Here is a 23,484-nt window from a genome sequence, read left to right as displayed (position 1 = left end):
TATGACCAATGAAGGTCAGAAGTCACAACACCAGATTATAGTCCAACAGATTTATTTGAAATCACAAGCTTTCGAAGTGTGACCCTTCGTCAAATGAACGCCACTTCACCTGACAAAGGGGCAGCGTTTCAAAAGCTTGTGATTTTAAATAAACCTGTTGGACTATAACCTGGTGCCGTACAACTTCGGACCTGGTCGATCCCAGTCCAACATTAGTCATGATGTGGCAGTGCCAATGAAGGCAAGCACACCAAACGCCTTCTTCACCATTCTGTCTACCTGCAATTCCACTTGTAAGGAACTATACACCTGAACCCCTAGGTCTCTTTGTTCATCAACACTCCCCAGGGTCCTACCATGAACTGTACAAGTCCTGCCTTACCAAAATGCAACACCTCATCTATCTAAATTAAACTCCATCTGCCACTCCTTGGCCCCCGGCCCATCCAATCAAGGTCCTATTATACTCAGAGAATCTTCATCACTGCCCACTGCAAACTTATTAACCATGCCTCCTATATTCATGTCCAAATCATTTATATATTGAATGAGCAGTGCACCCAGCACTGATTCTTATGGCACACACTGGTCACAGGGCTCCAGTGCAAAAAGCAAACTTTATCACCACCTTCAAGCCAATTTTGTATCCAATTAGCTAGCTCCCCCAGATCCCATACGGAACCTTGCCAAATGCATTCCTGAAGTGTTCAGGCAACAGCTACTGCTCTGCCTTCATAAATTTATCATTGCTTCAAGAGAAAACAAACAAACAATCTGGCTGGGAAGACATGATTTTCCACACACAGCCAGTCCTTCCAATTTTGACATAATTTTCCTTCCTTTTCAGAATCACTTCCTAACAAGATCCATGACTCTTCTGATGACCTCCACTTTTAAGTTTCCAATTTCCTGGTCCTAGCCATTTCTTCACCAATCTCTCTACATCTCTAGTCTCCAAGACAATCTGAGGGGGTCTTCACTTTTTCCTTGAACAGAGTTCAAACCAGTTACCATTCACCTTCCTCCACCTTATTACCTTACTTCTTTCAAATAAGTAGTTTTTACAGGTCTTAGCTATGCCCGTATTTTTATGGAAAATATGTAATATTCCTTGTTCTCATCCTTCTCAGGCCACTTCAACAGCTCTTTCGTGTAGACTGATTACTACATCAGTACCATTTTCTGCTTTGCCCCAAATTGGATATCTTCAACTTTACTTCCAAGTCACATATAATCCCTAATGTGGAAGCAGGCCATTTGGCCCATGGAGTGCATGAGTCAAGATTAGAGTGGTGCTGGAAATGCACAGCAGTCATGCAGCATCCCAGGAGCAGGAAAATCAACGTTATTCCTTCAGGGCTATTCCTGATGAAGGGCTTTTGCCTGAAATAGATTTTCCTGCTCTTCCGGATGCTGCCTGACCTGCTGTGCTTTTCCAGCACCACTCTAATCTTGACTCTGATCTCCAGCACCCATTTCTGCCATGGAGCGCACACCAATTCTCCAAAATGCTTCCCCCCCCCCCCTCCAACCCACCCACCTAGCCTATCCCTGTAACTCTACATTTCATTTAATTTATTGCAGTCACATGCACTTAGGTACAGTGAAAAGCTTGGTTTGTAAGCAGTAAAGGCAGATCATAGTAGGCAAGGTCATAAAAACCAAAGGGTGCTTAAAGTGGTGCACACAGATTGTATTGCACAGGAGGTGCAGTAGAATCTCCATTTGTTAGACTAACGACAGTAGGGAGGAATCTGTTCTTGAACCTGTTGGTACATGTTCAAGCTTTGTATCTTCTGCCGGTTGGAAGAGGTTGTAGGAGAGTGTTAGCTGGATAGGAAGGGTCTTTGACGATGGTGGCAACCTTCCCGCAGCAACGAGAAGTGTAAATGGAGTCCATGGATTGAAGGTCAACTTCCGTGATGGTCTGGGCTGTGCACACAACCCTCTGTAGCTTCTTACAATCTTGGGCAGAGCAGCTGCCGTACCAGGCAATTATGCACCCAGATAGTATGCTTTCTATGATGCATCTGTAAAAGTTGGTGAGGGTCCTTATAGACGTGCCAAATTTCTTAAATCGCCTGAGGAAGAGGAAGCGTTGCTGTGCCTTCTTGACCATCGCATCTACAGAGGACGTGCATCTACATGGGAAGTGCAGGACAGATTGCCAGTTATCATCACTGCTAAGAACTCAAAGCTCTCAACCCTCTCAAACCCAGCTCCACTGATGTAGATGGGGCAGGGTCTCCTCTCTGCTTTCTGAAGTCCATGATCAGTTCTTTTGTTTTTCAAACATTGAGGTAGAGGTTATCATTGTACCACAATACCAAGCACTCTCCTTTCTGTATTCTGAATAATCGCGATTTGATATCCGTCCAACCAAAGTGGTGGCAAACTTGTAGGTGGTATTCATTCAGCATTTGGCGACAGTCGTGTATAGCGAGTACAGTAAGGGGCTAATAATGCAACAGTGTGGGGGCTCCAGTGTTCAGCTATCTATTTTCACTGATTGCGGTCTGTGGGCTATGAAGCGGAGGATCCAGTTGCACAGGATGAAGCCAAGGTTTGAGCTCAGTCTGAAGGGGATTATGTTGTTAAGGCAGAGCTGTAGTCAATAAGCAGGAGTCAGACATAGGTGCCCTTGTTGTCCAGGTATTTTAAAGAGCTAGGGAAATGGCATCACACTGTTACAGCGGTTAGCAAATTGCAGGAGATCAAGGCAGGCTAGAAGGCTCCAGTTGATGCGGGCTACGACCAGCCTCTTATGGAAATCAAAGCCACTGACCAGTAGTCATTAAGGCACGTTGCATGCGCTTTCTTGGGTACCGGGATGATGGCGGTCTTGAAGCAGATCGGGCCTTTGACTTGTAGGAAAGGAGAGGTTGAAGACGGCCCGCTGCCTTCCTTAGTTGGACTCTCAGGAAGGCTGATCTGACGTCTGCAGCGGTGACGGAGAGACCAAGTGCATCTGCGGCTGTTGAGGGAGGTGACACCTCACCCCACTGGAATTCTGCTTAAAATGAGCATAAAAAGCCTTGAGCGCATCAGGGAGGGATACATTTTTGTCCCTCATCTTGCTCTGCATCATTTCGTATCCAGTTTTGTTTAGGCCTTGATACCTATGATTGGTTTGAGCCTCTAACCTGGTCCAGTACTGCCTCTTAGCATCTTTGATGGCTTTGCAGATGTCATACCTGGATTTTCTACACTAGTCTGGGTCATCTGATTTGAATGCTGCCCGCCTGGTCTTTAGGTAATGATAGATTTCCCGGTTCATCCGAGGTTTCTGGTTCGGGAACGCTCGAATAGACTTCTTTGGCATGCAGTCCTGCACACATTTGCTAATGAAGTCTGTATCACTGGTGGCATACCAGTCTAGGTTTTCCACTGAGTAGGTAAATACAGACCAATGCACCAATTCCAAGCAGTTTCAGAAACTCCTTGGACCAACATTGTACAGTATTACTTTCTGTGAAAGTCTTTCGAATGGCGAATCCACCAAGCAGGCACATCCCTGTACACTATGGGCAATTTAGCGTGGCCAAACTACCTCTCCTTGATCCATGTGCAACACACTCCTTCACTTACTCAACTTCAGTTTCCATTTGATATTAGGCTAAGAACATTCATTACAAGTCCACTAATTCTCACAGCTACCTCGTCTACTCTCTCTCACTGCAGCCTGTCAGGATCCCATCTCATGATTCCAGTTCATCTATCCTGGTCACATCTGATACCCATCAACATTTGCATTCAATGGATCATCTTCCATCACCTGCAAACATATTCTATACTCCTTTCAGCATTCCAAAGGAATTATTTGTTCCATATGCCCAGGTCCACTCTCCAATCACCCCAACAGCCTTCACACAGTTCTTTTCCAATGCCAAGGCAGAAGGTGTAGCACCTGCTCTAACCTCCACTCACTAAGGCCTCACACAACTACCCCAGGTTAAACAATGATATCCATGTCATTCAATTTAACCTCCCATATTTACTGCTCTGAATGTGGTCTCCTCTGCACAGGGCTGGTGGGAAAGAGGAGAAAAGCAACCAATCTTGATTGGGTAAGTATTTTAGAGAACACCATTCATTCAGCTTGCATGATCCTGAGCTGCTTGTAGTCTGTAATTTTAATTCTCCACCCTGTTCTCATGCAGACACACTGGTCATCAGCCTCCTGCACTATTCCAGTGAAGCTCAATACTAGCATCGCATCCATTGTAGCTGCATGTTTTGTTTCCTTTCTTGCTCCATCACCATTCCCTTTCGCCCTGTATGAGGAACTCTTATCAAAAAGAAACTCTCCTGTCTTCTACCCTGTCACAGACATTTTGTTGTCCTCCACATCCCATGCTCAGAATGTCTCCAGCGGCTGCCAGACCCAACAGTGTTTCAGCACTTTTTAAAAAAATAGATTTCCAGTCTCTGTAGTGTCCTATAATGTGCACTATATGGAAATCAACAGCTTTTCACAAATTAAACTGGTCATTCAACATTTCACAAAAAAACTAGAACCTCCACTATAACAAATGGACTATAAACATTGGTTAAACATTATTTTCTTTGTATGTTAAATTTTGTCCATTAAAAGAGGAACATTTCGTATTTATCTCGCTCTCTGCAGACTTCACAGTAAATGGTCCACAGCTGTCTGCTTCCAGTGGAGTCTTGTAACTCCATTTAAAACTTTAGTAGGATCACATTGAGTATTATGTGCCATTGTGGTTGCCACACTATAGGACGTGGAGGCTTTGGGAAAGGGTACAACAGAAGAAGTTTATCAGGATGTTGTCTGGATTGGAGTAAATTAGCTGTAAGCGGAGGTTGGACAAACATCAATTGCTGTTGTTAGAACAGCAGAGACTGGGGAGCAACCTAATAGAAGTACATAATATTGAGAGGCATGCGTAGGATGGATAGTCAGTCTTTTTCCCAGGGTGGAAATGCCAATTACTAGCGTGCACAAGTTAAAGTGAAAAGAGAGAAAGGTCTAAAGGAGATGTGCAAGGCAACGTTTTTACACAAGGGTGGTAGGTGCCTAAATGCACTGCCAGGGAAGATGGTAGCAGATATATGACAGCAGCATTTGTGGCATTTAGACACATACAAAAATGGGCAGTGAATAAAGGGGTATAGACCATGTGCAGGCAGATGGGATTAGTTTAGAAATGTCATCCATGGTTAGTGCAGACATGGTGGGCTGAAGGACCTCTTCAAGTGCAGTACTGTTCTATGTTCTGTAACTAAACAAGAACTAGAGTGTGTCTCCAGGTGTTTTCCAGTTTACAAAGAGTTTCTTAAATCCACCATCAGAAATAAAGTGTGTTTTAAAAGGATTCTTTTTCCCTGGCCATGCCAAAATAAATCTCCTGCATGTCAGAGAAGACAAAAAAAGGCACTTCTTTGACTAGAGACCATCTTCCTTCTGCATCCAGCTGTGGTAGCTCGAATTCAAGAAGCCATTTTTGAATGGAAAGACAACTTCTGTCCAGATGTTAAATTCATTGATTTGTAGCGAAATCTGTAAACTTTCAAAGTAACTTCCTGTTTCCTCATCCCCCACAATGTGAGACAGCGGTTCAGTGGCTAGCACTGCTGCCTCACAGCACCAGGAATCTGGCTTCAATTGCAGCCTTGAGTGACTGTGGAATTGACACATTCTCCCCATTTCTGCATTGGTTTCCTCTGGTTGCTCCAATTTCCCCTCAAGTCCAAAAGTGTACAGGTTAGGTGAACTGGCTATGCTAAAATGCCCATAGTCCCAGGGATAACGCAAGGTGAGGTGGATTAGCAATGGGAAATACAGAGGTGGGTGGGGGGGGGGGGGGAAAGAGGGGAAGAAAGAGTGAGTGGAATGCTCTTTGGTGCATCAGCATGGACTTGTTGGGCTGAATGGCCTGGTTCCTCACTGAGGATTCTACGAAAATGAAATTATGTGAAAATACATGAAGTGCACATTCAATGAGAAATGACAAGTAGTTCTCCTTGATCCCAACTCCCTTTCATCTTAGAAATAGACAGTAAGCGCTACAACTGCTCACAACCAGATGTCCACAGCATTTCTCTGACCTTGGAAGACTCAGACTGCAGCTATTGTCTCCAGCCTAAATACCTAGTACCTTTTTCTCAGTAAAACAATTCCAAGCGTTCCTTTGATCTTTAACAATCCATCCATCCAGGCTTATTGTCAGGCAAATTTTGAATAAGTCACATTAAATTTAGGATAAATTAAAGTTGGGTAAAAATAAATCTCAGAAGTGTCAAACCTTATAATGAAAGAAAAGCAGCACTGACAGATTTAATGCACCAGAAATGTTGGTTTTATATGAAGAAAAAAATTACAATGAGGTATTTTGTATAAATAAAACTGAAGTTACAGAATGGTGTGAAGAATCTTCCGATACAGTCAAATAAGCATTCCAATTTATCAAAATGAATTCACAATTTAAGAACAAAAAAGAAATGTACTGTTCAATTTAGCATCAACATAAGATATAAAAAAATATATATTCACCTTTACTGCACTGACAATTTGAACTTCAACCTTCAAAAACAAAATCAATTTAAACCTGGCAGATGGCAGGTTCTAATTTCACAGCTTGAAAGACTTAAGTGGGACTGTATTATTGCACAGTAAATGTATACATTTTTGGGCAGAAACTTATGGCCTTAGAGCAAAACATAATACTGCAGCACCTGCTATAGAAATCCTTCAGATAGAGTGACATGTTATAGAATTTCTTGCAGCACTTCTCACAGTTGGGAAAAAATGAGGAGGATAGAATAATGAGAAAGACAGGCAGAAAGAAGATTTGAACACTACAGACTGAAAGCATAACAATGCGAATATAAAGATAAGTTTTAAGAATAGTGACCACCAGTTAGAGCATTAGGAAGCAGGATATAAGAGAGAGACCTTGAATTACTGAAGACAGGCTTTGGCACAAGGCTGAAAAGGGAGTTGGAGTACTCAAGGTAGACAGCACAGAAGCAATAATCTGAGTGGAATACTTTGCTGGAATGGATCAGTCCAGGGGTTAAACCAGAGAAGAAATGCAAGTGCAGAATTAGCAAGACAGAGCAATAGGCAAGAATCAGTAAAACAAAAGATGAAGTAACATCATAGGAATGGGTGAGTGAAGCTGAGAGGGGTAAGTCTGAGGAGGATGGTAAGGAGACAATATTGGTGATTAAACTTGTGTGCGAAGAAAACTGAGAATTATGCAATAACTTGGGATTCTGCATGCAGTCTTGTCTATGTTAAGGCTAATAGAAAATTTGATTCATCACAACAATGCCAGATAACATTAAAAATCACAATACCAAGTTATAGTCCAAAAGATTTATTTGGAAGCACTAGCTTTCAGAGTGCTGCTCCATCAGGTGGTTGGGGAGTATAAGATCATAAGACAGAATTTATCGCAAAAGCTTAGTGTGATGTAACTGAAATTATGTATTGAAAAAGACCTTAATTGTTTGTTAAGTCGCTCATCTTTTAGAATGAACATGCTGGTTTCAGTTCTTTCATATGTAAATCGCCGAACATTTAAAAGTTACATTCTCAAGTGAACTTAAAACAATCCGTGTCATGTCAGCCCAGACAATGCATTTAAAAGGTGCGAGCTGCCCTGTGAGACTGCCTGTGCCACAATGGCCAAACTGAGCAAAGTAAAATGTAATTCTGCAGGTAAAAATTCATCCCACAAACTTAAATGTGCATGTGGGTGTGCATGTGTGCACACGTGTGGGAAGGGTGTGGTTATGAGAGCCTGTGAGTGTGTGTAAAGGGGTATAGGTCTGTGAGAGGGTGGAAGTGTATGACAGAGGCTCTGCATGAGTGTACGAGTCTTTAAGAACCTCTCTGGCTATGTCGAAGGCATCTTGAAACCCATTGTACAGGGACCCCCCAGCCTCTGACGCGACATTACAGATTTCTTACAGAAACTCAGCACCCATGGACCAATTGAACCAGGTACATTCCTCATCACAATGGACGTTTCAGCACTCTATACCAGCATGCCCCACAATGATGGGATCGCAGCAACAGCCTCAGTACTCAACTCCAACAACTGCCAACCAATTGGAAGGGGACTAATATACTGGCAGGGAGATCGGCAAGAACTGCTCGGGAAGATTTTAACGAGTAAGGGGGGAGATGAGGAAGAAGGGGAGAGGGAGATGGGACGCAGTGATGTAGGGGGGAAAGAGATCAATTGGCAACTGGTACAGCTGGGAAAAGGAGTGAGCCATACAGTCAGGGACAAAGCAGAGAACAAAGTGATAAATTAAACTGCATTTATTTCAATGCAAGGGGCCTAACAGCAAAGGCAGATGAACTCAGCACATGGTGAGGAAATGAGATTACAATATCATGGCAATTACAGGAATATGGCTCAGGGATGGACAGGACTGGCAGCTTAAAATGTACCAGGATACAAATGGTGCTGAAAGGACAGAAAGGGAGACGAGAGAGGAAGGAGTGGCATTTTTGATAAGGGATAGCATTACAGCTGTACAGAGGGAGGATATTCACGGAAATACACCTAGGGAAGTTATTTGGGTGGAACGGAGAAATAAGAAAAGGAATGATCACCTGATTGGGATTGTATTATAGATCCCCCAATAGTCAGAGGGAAATTGAGAAACAAATTTGTAAGGATCTTTCAGTTCTCTCTAAGAATAATAGGGTGATTATGGTAGGGGATTTTAACTTTCCAAACTTAGACTGGGACTGCCATAGTGTTAAGGGTTTAGATGGTGAGCCTTGATTTGGAGATGCCGGTGTTGAACTGGGGTATACAGAGTTAAAAATCACAACACCAGGTTTAGTCCAATAGGTTCAACTGGAAGCACACCAACTGTCGGAGCAGCACTCCACCTGATGAAGGAGCGACGCTCCAAAAGCTAGTGTGCTTCCAATTAAACCTGTTGGACTATAACCTGGTGTTGAGATTTTTAACTTAGATGGTGAGGAACTTGTTGAAGGTGTACAAGAAAATTCTGATTCAGGATGTGGATGTACCTACGAGAGAAGTTACAAAACCTGACCTACTCTTGGGAAATAAGACAGGGCAGGTGACTGAGGTGTCAGTGAGGGAGCACTTTGGGGCCAGTGACCATAATTCTATTAGTTTTAAAACAGTGATGGAAAAGGATAGACCAGATCTAAAAGCTGAAGTTCTAAATTACAGGAATTGCAATTTCAACAGTATTATGCAACAACTTTCAAAAGCTGAAATGGATCAGATGTTCACAGGGAAAAGGGACAGCTGCAAAATGAGAAATGAGATAAGGAGAGTCCAGCAACAGTATATTCCTGTCAGGGTGAAAGGAAAGGCTGGTCGGTGTACTGAATGCTGGATGACTAGAGAAATCAAGAGTCTGGTTAAGAAAAAGGAGGAAGCATATATGTCAGGTACAGACAGGAGATATCAAGTGAATCCTTAGAAGAGTATAAAGGCTGTAGGAGCACACTCAAGAAAATCAGGAGGGCAAAAAGGGGACAGGAGATAGCTTTGGCAAAGTGAGTTAAGGAGAATCCAAAGGACAAGAGATTACCTAAAGGAGAAAATAGGGCCCCTCAAAAGGTCAGTAAGGCGGCCTTTGTATGGAGCCGCAGGAGATTGGGGAAGATACTAAACGAGTATTTAGCATCAGAGTTTACTGTGGAAAAAGACATGGAAGATATAGAATATTGGGAAATAGATGGCGACATCTCAAAAATTGTCCATATTACAGAGGAAATAGTGCCAGATGTCTTGAAACACAGAAGTAGTGGATAAATCCCCAGGACCTGATCAGGTGTACCCTAGAACTCTGTGGGAAGCTAGCGAAGTGATTGCTGGGCCTCTTAGAGATATTTGTATCATCGATAGTCACAGGTGAGGTGCCGGAAGACTGGAGGTTGGCAAATGTGGTGCCAATGTTTAAGAAAGGTGCTAATACAAGCCAGGGAACTATAGACCAGTGCACCTGACGTCGGTGGGAGGCAAATTAATGGAGGGAATCCTGAGGGACAGGATGCACATGTATTTGGAAAGGCAAGGACTGATTAGGGATAGCCAACATGGCTTTGGGTGTGGGAAATCATGTCTCACAAACTTGATTGAGTTTTTTGAAGTAACAAAGAAGATTGATGTGGGCAGAGCGGTAGACGTGATCTATATGTACTTAAGTAAGGCGTTTGACAAGGTTTCCCATGGGAGACTGGTTCACAAGGTTAGATCTCGTGGAGTACAGGGAGAACTCATTATTTGGATACAGAACTGGCTCAAACGTAGAATGACAGTGTGGTGGAGGGTTGTTTTTCAGATTGGAGGCCTGTGACCAGTGGTGTTCTACAAGTATTGGAGCCGAGTCCACGACTTTTTGTCATTTATACAAATGATTTAGATGTGAACAAAGGAGGTACGTTTGCAGATGACATCAATATTGGAGGTGCCGCAGTTAGCGAAGATTACCTCAGTACAACAGGATCTTGATCAGATGGGCCAGCAGGCCAAGGAGTGGGAGATGGAGTTTAATTTAGACAAATGTGAGGTGCTGCAGTTTGGAAAAGTAAATATGGGGAGGAATTATATACTTAATGGTAAGGTCCTACAAGTGTTACTGAACAAGGAGACTTTGGAGTGCAGATTCATAGTTCCTTGAAAGTGGGGTCACAGCTACTAGATTACTAAATGTGAAAACAGGCCCTTCGGCCCAACAAGTCCACACCGACCCTCCGAAGAGCAACCCACTCAGACCCATTCCCCTACATTTACCCCATCACCTAACACTACGGGCAATTTAGCATGGCTAATTCACCTAACCTGCACATTTTTGGACTGTCGGAGGAAACCGGAGCACCCAGAGGAAACCCATGCAGACACTGGGAGAATGTGCAAACTCCACACAGACAGTTGCCTAAGGCAGGAATTCAACCCGGGTCCCTGGTGCTGTGAGGCAGCAGTGCTAACCACTGTGCCACCATGCCACCCAAATCTAGAGTGGATTAGATTAGATTCCCTACAGTATGGAAACAGGCCCTTCGGCCCAACAAGTCCACACCGACCTTCCAAAGAGTAAACCACCCACACCTATTCCCCTTCTCTGTATTTACCCCTAATTAATGCACCTAACACAATGGACAATTTAGCATGGCCAATTCACCTAACCGGCACATCTTTGGACTGTGGGAGGAAACCAGAGCACCTGGAGGAAGCCCATGCAGACACTGGGAGAATGTGCAAATGCCACACAGTTACCCAAGGTAGAAATTGAACCCGGGTCCCTGGCACTGAGGCAGTAGTGCTACCCACTGAGCCACCGTGACTCCCTCAATCTAGAGTGGAATCCCATTAGATTAGATTCCCTACAGTATGGAAACAGGCCCTTCGGCCCAACAAGTCCACACCGACCTCGATAAGATAGTGATGGCGGCATTTGGTATGCATGCCTTTTTTGGTCAGTGTATGGAATATAGGAGTTGGGAGGTCATGCAGCTGTACAGGACATTGTTTAGGCCACTTATGGAATATTGCCTGCAATTCTGGTCTCTCTGCTATAGAAGGGATGTTGTGAAACTTGAAAGAACTCAGAAGAGATTTACAAGATTTGCCAGGGTTGGAGGTTTTGAGCTTTAGGAAGAGGTTAAATAGGCTGGGGCTGTTTTCCCTGGAGTGTCAGAGGCTGAGTGGGCGACCTTACAGAGGTTTATAAAATCATGAGTGGCATGGATAGGGTAAAAAGAGAAGGTATTTGCCCTGAGGTGAGGGAGTCCAGTACTAGAGGGCATAGGTTTAGAGTGAGAGGGGAAAGATATAAGAGACACCTAAGGGGCAATGTTTTCATGCAGAGGGTGGTGCATGTATGGAATGATCTACTAGAGGAAGTGGTGGAAGCTGGTACAACTATAACATTTAAAAGGCATCTGGATGGGTACATGAATAGGAAGGCTTTAGAGGGATATGGGCCAAGTGCTGACAAATGGGACTAGATTAATTTAGGATAACTGGTCAGCACAGACAGGTTAGACCAAAGGGTCTGTTTCCATGCTGTACATTGCTCTTAATGTACTTCGTGTCATAGAATCATAGCAAACAAGCAACGAGACAGTAGGGTTACTTAAAAATCAACGAGGTCTTCTGTGTTGAACCCTAGAAGATTGGACGGATACCAAATGAATATTTCACATCAGTTTTTACGTGGAGGAAAAAACAGAGGCTACAGAACTCGTCGAATTAAATATTGATATTTTGAAAACAGTTCACATGACAGAAGAGGATGTGATGGGTAAGTCTCCAGGACCTGATCAAGTGTATCAAATGAGAAGTTTGGGAAGAAATTGCAAAGCCCCCAGCAGAAATATTTGTATCAACTTTAAACATGAGCGAGGTGCTGGAGGACTGGAGGATGGACCGCATTGTGCTTTTAGTTAAGGAAGACTGGAGAAGCCTAAAAACTATAGACCAGTGACTCTGACATCGGTAATAGGTTAGTTGTTGGAAGAGACTCTGAAGGCAAGGAATGATTAGGGATAACCAATGGTTTGTTCAAGGGTAATACGGTGGATGTAGGCTGGCTCGCTGAGCTGGAAGGTTCATTTTCAGACATTCCATCACCATACTAGGTAACATCTTCAGTGAACCTCTGAATGAAGCACTGGTGGTGTAGCCCACTTTCTATTTAGAGAGTGTCCTAGGGTTGGTGATGTCATTTCCTATGGTGAGGTCATTTCCTGTTTTTTTTCCCCAGGGACCGGTAAATGGGATCCGAATCAATGCGTTTGTTGATAAGAGTTCCAGTTGGAATGTCATTCATCTCCGAATTCTTGTGCATGTCTCTGTTTGGCTTGTCCTAGGATGGATGTCATCCCAAAGTGGTGTCCTTCCTCATTTGTATGTAAGGATACTAGCAAGAGGGGGTCATGTCATTTTGTGGCTAGTTTCCTGCCTGTTTGTCCAATGTAATGTTTGTTGCAGTTCTTGCAAGGTATTTTGTAAACGACATTAGTTTTGCTTGTTGTCTGCATAGGGTCTTTCAAGTTCATTAGTTGCTGTTTTAAAACTACTGCGGACAACTTTAATGCAAAGAGTAGTTTGTGTGTGCAATTAATTGCACAAGGAACTGACGGATGCTGGTAAAGTTATAATGTTTAAAAGACATTCAAATAAATACATGGATAGGAAAGGTTTGGAATGATATGGGCCAAACCCAGGCTGGTAGGACTAGTTTTGTTTGGGAACATGGTCAGTGTGGACTAGTTAGACTGAAGGATCTGTTTCATGCTGTATGACTCTAAAAACTGACAGTTCCTCAAAGATTGAAACAAATAAGCACAGCTAGTGGTAAAGGAACTCTGCATATCTGGCAGCACTTGGAACGGAAAAAAAACCATACAGACTCAAAACCTTAACTCTATTTCTCTCTGTTCAGGTTCTCCAGCATTGTATCTGCTCAGATTTCCAGTAGCCACCATATTTCGCTTTCAAGTTCATTAGCTGCTGTTTTAGTGTGTTGGTGGGTGATGACCTTTGTCATCACTAAACGAAATAAATTAGAGGAAACCTTCAAGACCATCAATAATACCCTTACTGGCATAAAATTCACTAAAGCAGGAATCATCAGCATGTTCAAAATGTAAAGATGCCTTGATTTCTAAACTCAGCATTAATTTCAACTTATGAAATGTATTTTCTACAGTGCAGTTTGCATAATGCAATAATATACTGCAATGTTATAAAGTCTGAATGTATTTTCTTAACTACAAGTTATGGACTGCTCTTTGAAAAATAGGTCAAACTTCAAAAAAAGCTACAATGCAGGGATGAGGAGAGACTACTTTTCAGTACTATTTCCAAGTTTGAAAGCATGCTTTCATGTCAAATATTGTACAAAAAAAGGCAACACAATAGCTGATCTTGGCCCCTGCACAACGATAACAAATTTGGGAAGCATTCCATATCTTAACTGATTTTCTCTTCACAGATGCTGCTGGATCTGCTGAATTTATCCAGTGGTTGTTTGTTTCAGATCTCCAGCATCTGCAATTATTTGTTTTAAAACAAATTCCATCCCTATTGCAATAACCTATAAAATCTGAGATTCAGTTTCAGAAAGATAAACAAAATAGGTTGTGTACCGACCATTAGAAAACTACTGCTTTCAGAATGAACATAATCCAAAATGAATAAGACGACCCACTTCTCCTCCCCTCAATACCCAACATTATGGTTGCCCAAAAAACCCAAAATTAGTTTCCAATAAAAGACCGCAAAATATTCTCACCAACTTATATTCAAATTCTTGAGTTGATGAATTCCAATTAAACTGTTACATGAAGATTATCGAACTTCCATTGCAGAATGTCTAGATTCAATTATACACTTTACAGAACTTGTAATGTTTTCAGAGTCTGTTACAGTACTTTGTATTTGTCAGATATTGTATGTACCCTTTCTTCCCTTCTTCACCATTCTTTTAAAATTGCTCAGTATTGCCCCAGTTAATATTTAATTAGAACCTGACAGCATATATAAATTGTTTTTGGTGTACGTCTATGAAGTTTTTACTTAAAACTTCAGTCTCTGAAAATCCAGAACTTTGTCTTAGTATCATTTTCTAGAAATGCAGTTCTATTAGCTAATTATTATGCAGCCTGGATATTTCAAGCAAAACTCCTTTTCCCAAGGTAAATTTAAAATCACACAACACCAGGTTACAGTCCAACAGGTTTATTTGAAAAATACAAGCTTTCAAAGCGCTGCTCGTTACCTATTGTGAGATTCTTAACTTTGTCCACCCCAGTCCAACACTAACGCCTCCACATCATATTGCCCAAGGTAAATTAGCACCAATCCTTACACAACAGTTTCTATTCAGTTCGTGTGTCATGGAATCATACAGCACAGAAACAGACCCTTCAGCACAACCAGTCCATGCCAAACAATCCCAAACTAAATAGTCCCACCTGCCTGTTCCTAGCCCATGATCCTCCAAATCTTTCCTATTCAGGTAAATTTGTATTCAAACCAAAGTCTAAATGTCTTTTAAACTTTAAAATTGTGCCCACATCCACCACTGTCTCAGGAAGTTCATTCCACATACAAACCACCCTCTTGCTTATTTTTCAAATCTCTCTCCTCTTACTGTTAAAATGTACCCCCTTGTCTTGAAATCCACTAGAGGTCAATTTTTAATGTCTTCATTCAGTTAAAAGTTTGCATCAGAGATGTACGGCATGGAAACAGACCCTTCGGTCCAACCCGTCCATGCCAATCAGATAACCTAAATTAATCTAGTCCCGTTTGCCAGAACTTGGCCCATATCCCTCTAAACCCTTTCTATTCATCTAACTATTCCAATGCCTTTTAACTGCTGTAATTGCACAAGCCTCCACTTTGTCAGCTCATCACTCAAACATATAGGCTATTAGAGGGGACAGACATATGGCTCATGAAACAGTGCAAAGTATTAAATGATACACTGAGAAAACTAAAGAGAATACAAATTTACAGACATCTGGGGCATGTGTGCTCAAACCATAGATGACATAAGTGGTCATGAATAGAGCTAATGAGTACACTGAATCTTGTGCTTTATAAATAGAGGCAGAGTGTATAAAAAGGAAAAAGTGAGGACTGCTGGTGCTGGAGATCAGAGTTGAGAGTGTGGTGCTGGAAAGGCATAGCAGGTCAGGCAGCTTCCAAGGAGCAGGAGAATAGACATTTCATCAGGGAAAACCCACTCCTGATGAAGGGCTCATGCCCGAACTTTCAATTCTCCAGATCCTCAGATGCTGCCTGACCTGCTGTGCTTTTCCAGCACCACACACTCAACGCAGTGTATAAAAGCATGGAAGTCACAATTAACCTTAAATTTCTGGTTTGACCTCAACTGCAACAACTTTTTTCTTTATTCATTCACAAGATGAGGGAGTTGCTGGCTAGGCCAGCGTTTATTGCCCATCGTTGAGTGCGGTTAAAAGTGAACTGCACTGCTTTGAGTCTGGAGTCACATGTAGGCCAGATGTGGTAATGTTAGCAGCTTCCTTCCCTAAAGGAAATTAATGAACCAGATAGGATATTTTCAACAATTGGTCATCATTACACTCATAAATCCAGGTTATTTTCTTAATGAATTTAATCTACCACCTGCCGTGGCGGAACTTGGACCCGAGTGCCCAGAACATAATCCAGAGTCGCTGGATTAACAATGCAGCAACAACATTAGGCATTGTCTCCCCCTTGGTGTGCACAACTGGAAATGTGTTTAATTCTGGGGACCATACAGCCACAAAATGGGTTAACTGAGCTGAATGCAACCCATATAATGTGAAGGTATTAATGAAAATGCAGCAGAGATTTACTAGAGCAGTTCTAGACATTAGAGACTTGATGTAAGGATTAAATTGGAGAAACTGGGTTATAGCGAGTTTTGAGAAGATTTGTAGCTCAGGTTGAGGTTCTGGAAGTAGGTTTGCTCACTGAGCTGGCAGGTTCATTTCCAGACATTTCATCACCCTGCTAGGTAACATCTTCAGCGGGCCTCTGGGCGAAGCACTGCTGATGATTCCTGCTTTCTATTTAAATGTTTGGGTTTCTTTGGATTGGTGATGTCATTTCCTGTTCTTTTTCTCAGGGTGCCGTAGATGGGGTCTAACTATATGTTTGTTGAGTGTGTTCCGGTTGGAATGCCATGCTTCTAGGAATTCTCGTGCGTGTCTCTGTTTGGCTTGTCAGAGGATGGATGTGTTGGCCCAGTCGAAGTGGTGTCCTTCCTTATCTGTATCTAAAGATACTAGTGAGAGTGGGTCATGTCTTTTTGTGGCTAGTTGATGTTCATGTATCCTGGTAGCCCAATGTAGTGTTTGTTACAGTTCTTGCATGTATTTTGTAAATGACATTAGTTTTGCTTGTTCTTTGTATAGGGTCTTTCAAGTTCATTAGCTGCTGTTTTAGTGTGTTGGTGGGTGATGACCTTTGTCATCACTAAACGAAACAAATTAGAGGAAACCTTCAAGACCATCAATAATACCCTTACTGGCATAAAATTCACTAAAGCGGAGGAAAACAACAAACTGCCATTCCTAGATGTCACAGTAGAGCAAACAGCCAATGGAGAACTTCAAACTAATGTCTACAGGAAAATGCCACATACGGACCAAATATTGAACTACAGAAGCAACCATCCCAACATCCATAAACGAAGCTGCACCAGAACATTATTTCAACGAGCCAACACACACACTGCAGCACAGAGGAACTTCGCAAAGCAGAGAAAAATCATCTATACCGTGTATTCAAAAAGAATGGGTACCCTATGAACAAAGTCTGCCAATTTCTCAGCAACAAACCCAAACAAGCAGACAAAACATGTCCAGAAACCCTAGCCACTCTGCCCTACATCAAAGACATCTCAGAAATGACTGCCAGACGACTCAGACCCCTTAGCATCATGGTAGCCCACAAACCCACCAACACACTAAAACACCAGATAATGAACTTGAAAGACCCTATACAGACAAGTAAAGCTAATGTCATTTACAAAATACTGTGCAAGGACTGTAACAAACACTACATTGGACAAACAGGCAGAAGACTACCACCAGGATACATGATCAACTAGCTACAAAACGACATGACCCTCTCTCACTAGTATCCTTACATACAAATGAGGAAGGACACCACTTCAACTGGGTCAACACACCCATCCTAGGGCAAGCAAAACAGAGGCACGCACGAAAATTCCTAGAAGCATGGCATTCCAACCGAAACTCTCATCAACAAACATATCGAGTTAGACCCCATCTACCAACCCCTGAGAAAAAGAACAGGAAATGACATCACCAACTCAAATAAACCCAAACATATAAAAACAGGAATCATCAGCAGTGCTTTGCCTGGAGGCCCACTGAAGATGTTTCGTCACCCTATTAGGTAACATCTGGAAATGAACCTTCCAGCTCAGCGAGCAAACTTACATCCAAAACTGGGTTATCTTTGGAAAGGATGATGAAGAGAATTTGACAGATATGCTCAATCAATGGGGTCTGGACAGATTAAGTAGGTAAGCAGCAAGCCTCAGCTCAAGCTCAAAGAATATTTCATTTCCGCTTAGGGACCCTAGAATTCAGCATTGAGTTCAATAACTCTAGAGCCTGATTCCATCCTTCCTTTTTTAAACACATGCAGTCTTGTTTTGACATGGGTCATTTTAGTAGTCATGCATTCTCACATACTCCTAGGTCCATTACCATCTTATATGGGCTGCATTCAGCTCAATGAATCCATTTTCTCACCGTTAGCATTTCTTCTGTCCTGCTATGCATTCTCTATTTACCTACTCCTTTCTTCTGTGGGTTCTATTTCCATCTTTCCACTCAGCTATTCCCTTCAACATCACACCATCCACCCCACTGCCCCAGCCCACATGCAAACACATATACACTTATGCATAAATACAAGTTTTGCCAATCCTAACAGTTCTGAAGAGGAGTTACTGATCTCAAAATGTTAACTCTACTTTTTTCCTATATGTGCTGCCAGACCTGCTGCATTTTCCAGTGATTTCTGTTTTTGTTTCAGATCCCCAGCATCTGTGTTTTATTCTAGGTAGGGAGTAACTGTTCCCAACAGTAGAAATATTAAGCAGTGCACAACAATATGATTGGAGAACCAGAAGGGGCATAAAAACACCCATTTAGACATGTGGTTAAGAACTGGAATGCACTGCCTGAGATTATAATAGAGGGAGATTCAATTGCATTTTAAAGAAAATCAGATAATTATCTGCAGAGTCTTGCTGAGATAGGGCGGAGGTATGGCACAAGCAAAATATCTGTGACATAGGCATGATCAGCAAAATGTGTAGTAACCATTCTTTGATTCTATACAAGTTAATATTTAAAACTGGTGGCTGTGGATAAACACATCTCTGCAGTTCTGACTAACTATTATTCCACATATGCCAGCATAGCTAACACCTTGTTTTTATTTCAGATTTCCAACATCCACTGTTTGATTTTGCAAGATTATTACACATCTGACTGTGGAGTTTGATGACAATTGCTTCACAAGAAGCTCAACTGGGAAAAGAGTAGCAAGGGCAAAAATGCAAATTAAAAAAGAATCAATTATATAATAGCTAGTAATCCATAGTAGAAATTACATAAAAATGAAATTACAATAAGGAACTAACAAGGATCAAAATGTAATGACCAGTATGATGATGGCTTATCAAAGTGCCTAGACTCAAAAGCAACGCAACAGACAGGATACAACCTGATGTAGAGACACTAGGTACCTTGCAGATATCCATCATTCTGGATAAATGAAGGATTAGTGCTGCAATTCACGTATGGGCTACCTCCTTATAGGTGAGGGTTGAAACAAAAAAGTCACATACAGATGCTGAATTTTAAAGGCCTTAAACTAGAGTTGCAAGCCTTAACAGCATGTGTTGAACTGCTAGTAGAATTCAATAAGTTATGAATGCAATACTTGTGGTTGCACACAGGATAGTGTCCAGTTTAGTTCCTTAATAGAGAAAATCCAGAAAAGATCAACCAGAATGAATTTAGTGTTACAACTTGTAGCTGAAGGTTCAGCAAGTGGAGCTTTATTTATTGGATAAATTTTAACTATAGTGTATAGTAAACTAGGTGTATAATTTAATCTTTAAGAATGTAAAGAAACCAGTTTTGTCTAACCAATTGATTATTTGGGCTACATACAATAAAAACATGCATTTAATGTTCAAATGCAGAAAGTCATCAAGGCATTTTGTAATCTATAATGAAAGGATTACACTTTTATATCAGTGATTAATTTCTCTTTTGGCAGTGTTCAATCACTAGCATGAACATACACCCTCATTACTGTATCAATTCATGTAACTAACACAGATCAGCGCTCTTTTATTCCCTCTTTTCATTACAATTTGTATGCAAACAGTTTGAAATTTGAGAGGTTGGATTATGTCACATGAAGCAAGTTACATTAAGGATAAGAATGTGGTAATAACTAATCCCTCCATGTGAAGCAGTCAGTCTTTGGAGCTTAATAGTACTTAACACACATTTATTAGATCAAGTTAAAACACTTAATGAGTATTTCACCAGTGCAGAGCCAATTATCTTTATGGGTTAACATGATCAGGCCTTAAGAAAATTGTTGAAAGTCTATAGAAGAATTTCGCACTGAATATAACTTTTTCTATCTGTAACACTCCCTATGCAACCAGAATTCATACAATATATCATTGTAGTAACATATTCTGCTGAACCCCAAATACATTAAAACTTCAATTATGAAAATCAAAAGTTTTAAAAATATAACCGTTTCATTAAAATAAAGAATCAGTGCAATTCAAGGCCATTTTGTTAATGAGTCGATACATGTCAGAACATATAAACACAAAAAGATTGTGTAATGGACAATTATTTCAATGAGATAAGGTTTATTTTCAAACATTACAGCAATCCAATAGCCGAATGCTTCCAACTGTGGTCCCCGTACATAAAGGAGGAGTTAACTTGGAATTCCTTGTGTGTAATTGATTTGAAGCGCACGATTGTCACTTTTAAATAACAATGTATCTTTAGGAAGGTCTAATACCTTGCGTTGAAAACGCGTTTGAATATATGGAGCAATATATATATAAAAAAACACCTTATCGGGCAGTTACTTTGTAGGACCACGCCTCAAATATAATTGTAAATGAATACATCAGACTAAGTTGTTTTCAGTATGCGTTTTGTAAACGTATTTGTTAGCATGCCATAACAAGAAAAAAAATCAACTTTGTCCTTTGCATCTTTGTCCTTCTGTCCTATTTAACTCAGCCGCCGAAATCCGTTCATTGATTGTTTCAAAACAAACATCCAATTTAAGGTCGGTAGTCAGTAATCAGATCCCGTGCCTCCGAAGTGGGCGTAATGATTTAGTCGTACACGGTTTGAGCTGCGTGGCAATTCCTCCGCACATAGCATCTGGTTTACATTATACAGAGAGAAAAAAAATCACAAGACTCCTGCCCACAATCCCTTGCATTCTATTTTTGGAAGAGTGCGAAACTGTTGAAGCATCGACAGTCTTTCATAGATAGCACAAGCGTTGTTTTCGACGAATGGACGAGCGACATTAAACGCATCGACTTAGTTCATCCAGTTTTGCAGTCCTGAACTTATAGACAACATCTGCAGCGCAGCGAGACTTAAAGACGCCGTTGTGCATTGCTTCAAACGGATTGTAAATCACGAAGATGTGTGCGAACTTCATAATCTGGGTTAATTGCTGGTGCATCTTTTCATTCGACCACCTAACTGTCAAAAGGTCAAGTGGCAGGTCCATGGCTTTGGCTTTCTCCAGAGTTGTCTACCCTTGGAAACAGTTGCCTTGTCACCTTGGATTAAATGCTATCTGCTGAAACGACCAATTTGAGCAAAGCTCAGGCATGACCAAAACAAAACAGGCTTCTTTTAGGGAAAGGCCGCGACATTTACACATTCCCATTTCTACAAGTTACACTTACGCTGAGATAAGCCTCAAAAAAAATGTGAAGTTAACAGGAGAATTCAGTATGTTTATCAAATGGGATTTAAACAATAACAATCCTTGATACGAGAATTTGAGATTTGCTTTCACCATCACAAGGTAAAGACCATTATCCTACCAGAGGACAGAGGTTGAGGACACTGCGGTGTTGCCTAACACTGCTCCCTATAGCAGAGGATGACAATGCAATACAATGACATTACATGAAAACAGCAACATCTTAAGAGGGAAAGGGCGAATGTTCCAAAACAAAATCTGCAAATAAAAAGAAACAACTTAAAGAACCAATGTGCGCAGCAGGGGGAAACAAGTGTAGTCGGACACAATTATCCATTAAAGAGAAAAGCAAACACTGAGCAGCAGGCTGCCCGGAAAGGGTTGAGGTATAGCTCCTTTTCTTAAAAAAAATATTTACTTAACTGTCTTAATAGAGTATAAAACTTGGGTAGGACAATGAGAGGAGAGTTGCATTTAAATTTGATACAATATACAAACATTTCAAGTCGCTTTCAGTTAGAACAATGACAATCACAACCCCAAACACTTAAAAAAAATCAAAATTTCGCCCGCTTGGTGCAGTTAAACCAAACTTTAGCTGCAATGTCAGGAGTCCAGGTTCCAACCAAATACCAAAATTTAGCATAAGTAAAAGCGGTGAGGACAAAGACACATTGGACTGTATTTCAAGGACAAAACCACGTTATAAATACATAATATTTATCTATATGTATGTAGATGTACACACAAAAGTTCGAGATGGACTTTTAAAATAGGACAAAAATAAACAAGCGAAACTATTCAAGCCTCCCTAATCTTTTGCCGAGTTTGCAACTTCACTTTGTCAGGGAGGGGGAAGTGGAAGAGAAATAAGTTGTAATGTATAGGAAACAATGTTCTCGAGTGAAGCAGCAGCAGAAATGTAATACATAAAGATACAGTTGGGTTTTTGTCTACTTACACTTCATGTCATGGAAAGATGGCTGTTGACGAACACAAGGGATTTTTTTTTCCCCCAGCGCTCGTGGTTTTTCCCCACCCCCTGGAATAAAAAAGTGCTTATTTAAAAAAAAAGGGATGGGGGTGGGGGTGGGGGGGGGTAACATCGCTCAATAACGCCACGATCTCCCTGGCCGTCGCCAAGGAGACAATCCGGCCGAGCATTACCTCCCTCCGCCTCAGGTCCCCATGGGCCCCTCGAACGAACAACGACAGCCGCTGAAATGCCTCCCCCACCAGCCAACCCCCCGCAGATCGGCCCGGCCAATAAATTCCTGAGGTAAAGTCGGTGTTTTTCGACCGGCTGACGCCCACAGAGCGGCCTCCAGGCCCTTCGGTCCGGCGGGAGGAACTCGGGCGGTAGGAATGGCGCCTGATAGCGTAACAGCAACCAATGGCTGGGCCCCGCCGCCATCTTGGCGCTGGTTTACGCACGCACGGCGCGTCTCTACGCCATGACGCATGACGTCCTCGGGTGCTGCTCCAGGCTGCGTAGGGTGCACACGTGATGTGGAGGAGCTGGTGATGGTCTGGGGTGGGCAAAATTAAAAATCACACAACACCAGGTTATAGTCCAACAGGTTTAACTGGAAGCACTAGCTTTCATAGCACTGCTCCTTCATCAGCTAGTTGTGGAGTATACAATTGTAAGACAGAATTTATAGCAAAAGTTTACAGTGTGATGTAAAATACCTTGATTGTTTATTAAGTCTCTCATCTGTTAGAATGACCATGTTAGTCTCACTTCTTTCATATGTAAAATCAAAAAAATTTTTTAAAAAGTTACATTCTCAGGTAAAATGTAACAATTGGTGACAGCCAGATAAGATGTGAAGATGTTGAAGGTGTTAGCCCCCTGCGTTCCCTGTCTGTGCCATAATGTTTAGACTGATTCTAATCTAAAAAGTGAGTTAATAGAATCTTACGTGGATTCATGCAGTTTTTGAGC

At 41.7% G+C, this 23,484-nt stretch overlaps 1 protein-coding gene across 3 annotated transcripts in view; it reads right to left on the bottom strand.

The window, feature by feature from the left end:
• The window catches only part of foxn3 (forkhead box N3), a 469,004-nt gene extending 446,049 nt beyond the window's left edge, over nucleotides 1-22,955 (bottom strand). For all 3 annotated transcript variants that reach the window (XM_072568100.1, XM_072568103.1, XM_072568099.1), the window contains exon 1: nucleotides 22,498-22,955. The gene's annotated coding sequence lies outside the window, so the exon portion shown is untranslated. The remainder of the gene's footprint in view (nucleotides 1-22,497) is intronic.
• Nucleotides 22,956-23,484: the final 529 nt, after the last annotated feature.

This window comes from Chiloscyllium punctatum, chromosome 4 (genome assembly GCF_047496795.1).
Source record: "Chiloscyllium punctatum isolate Juve2018m chromosome 4, sChiPun1.3, whole genome shotgun sequence".
Taxonomy (NCBI): Eukaryota; Metazoa; Chordata; class Chondrichthyes; order Orectolobiformes; family Hemiscylliidae; genus Chiloscyllium; species Chiloscyllium punctatum.
Note: the sequence above shows the minus strand (reverse complement) of the source record. Positions and strands in the feature narration are given on the sequence as shown.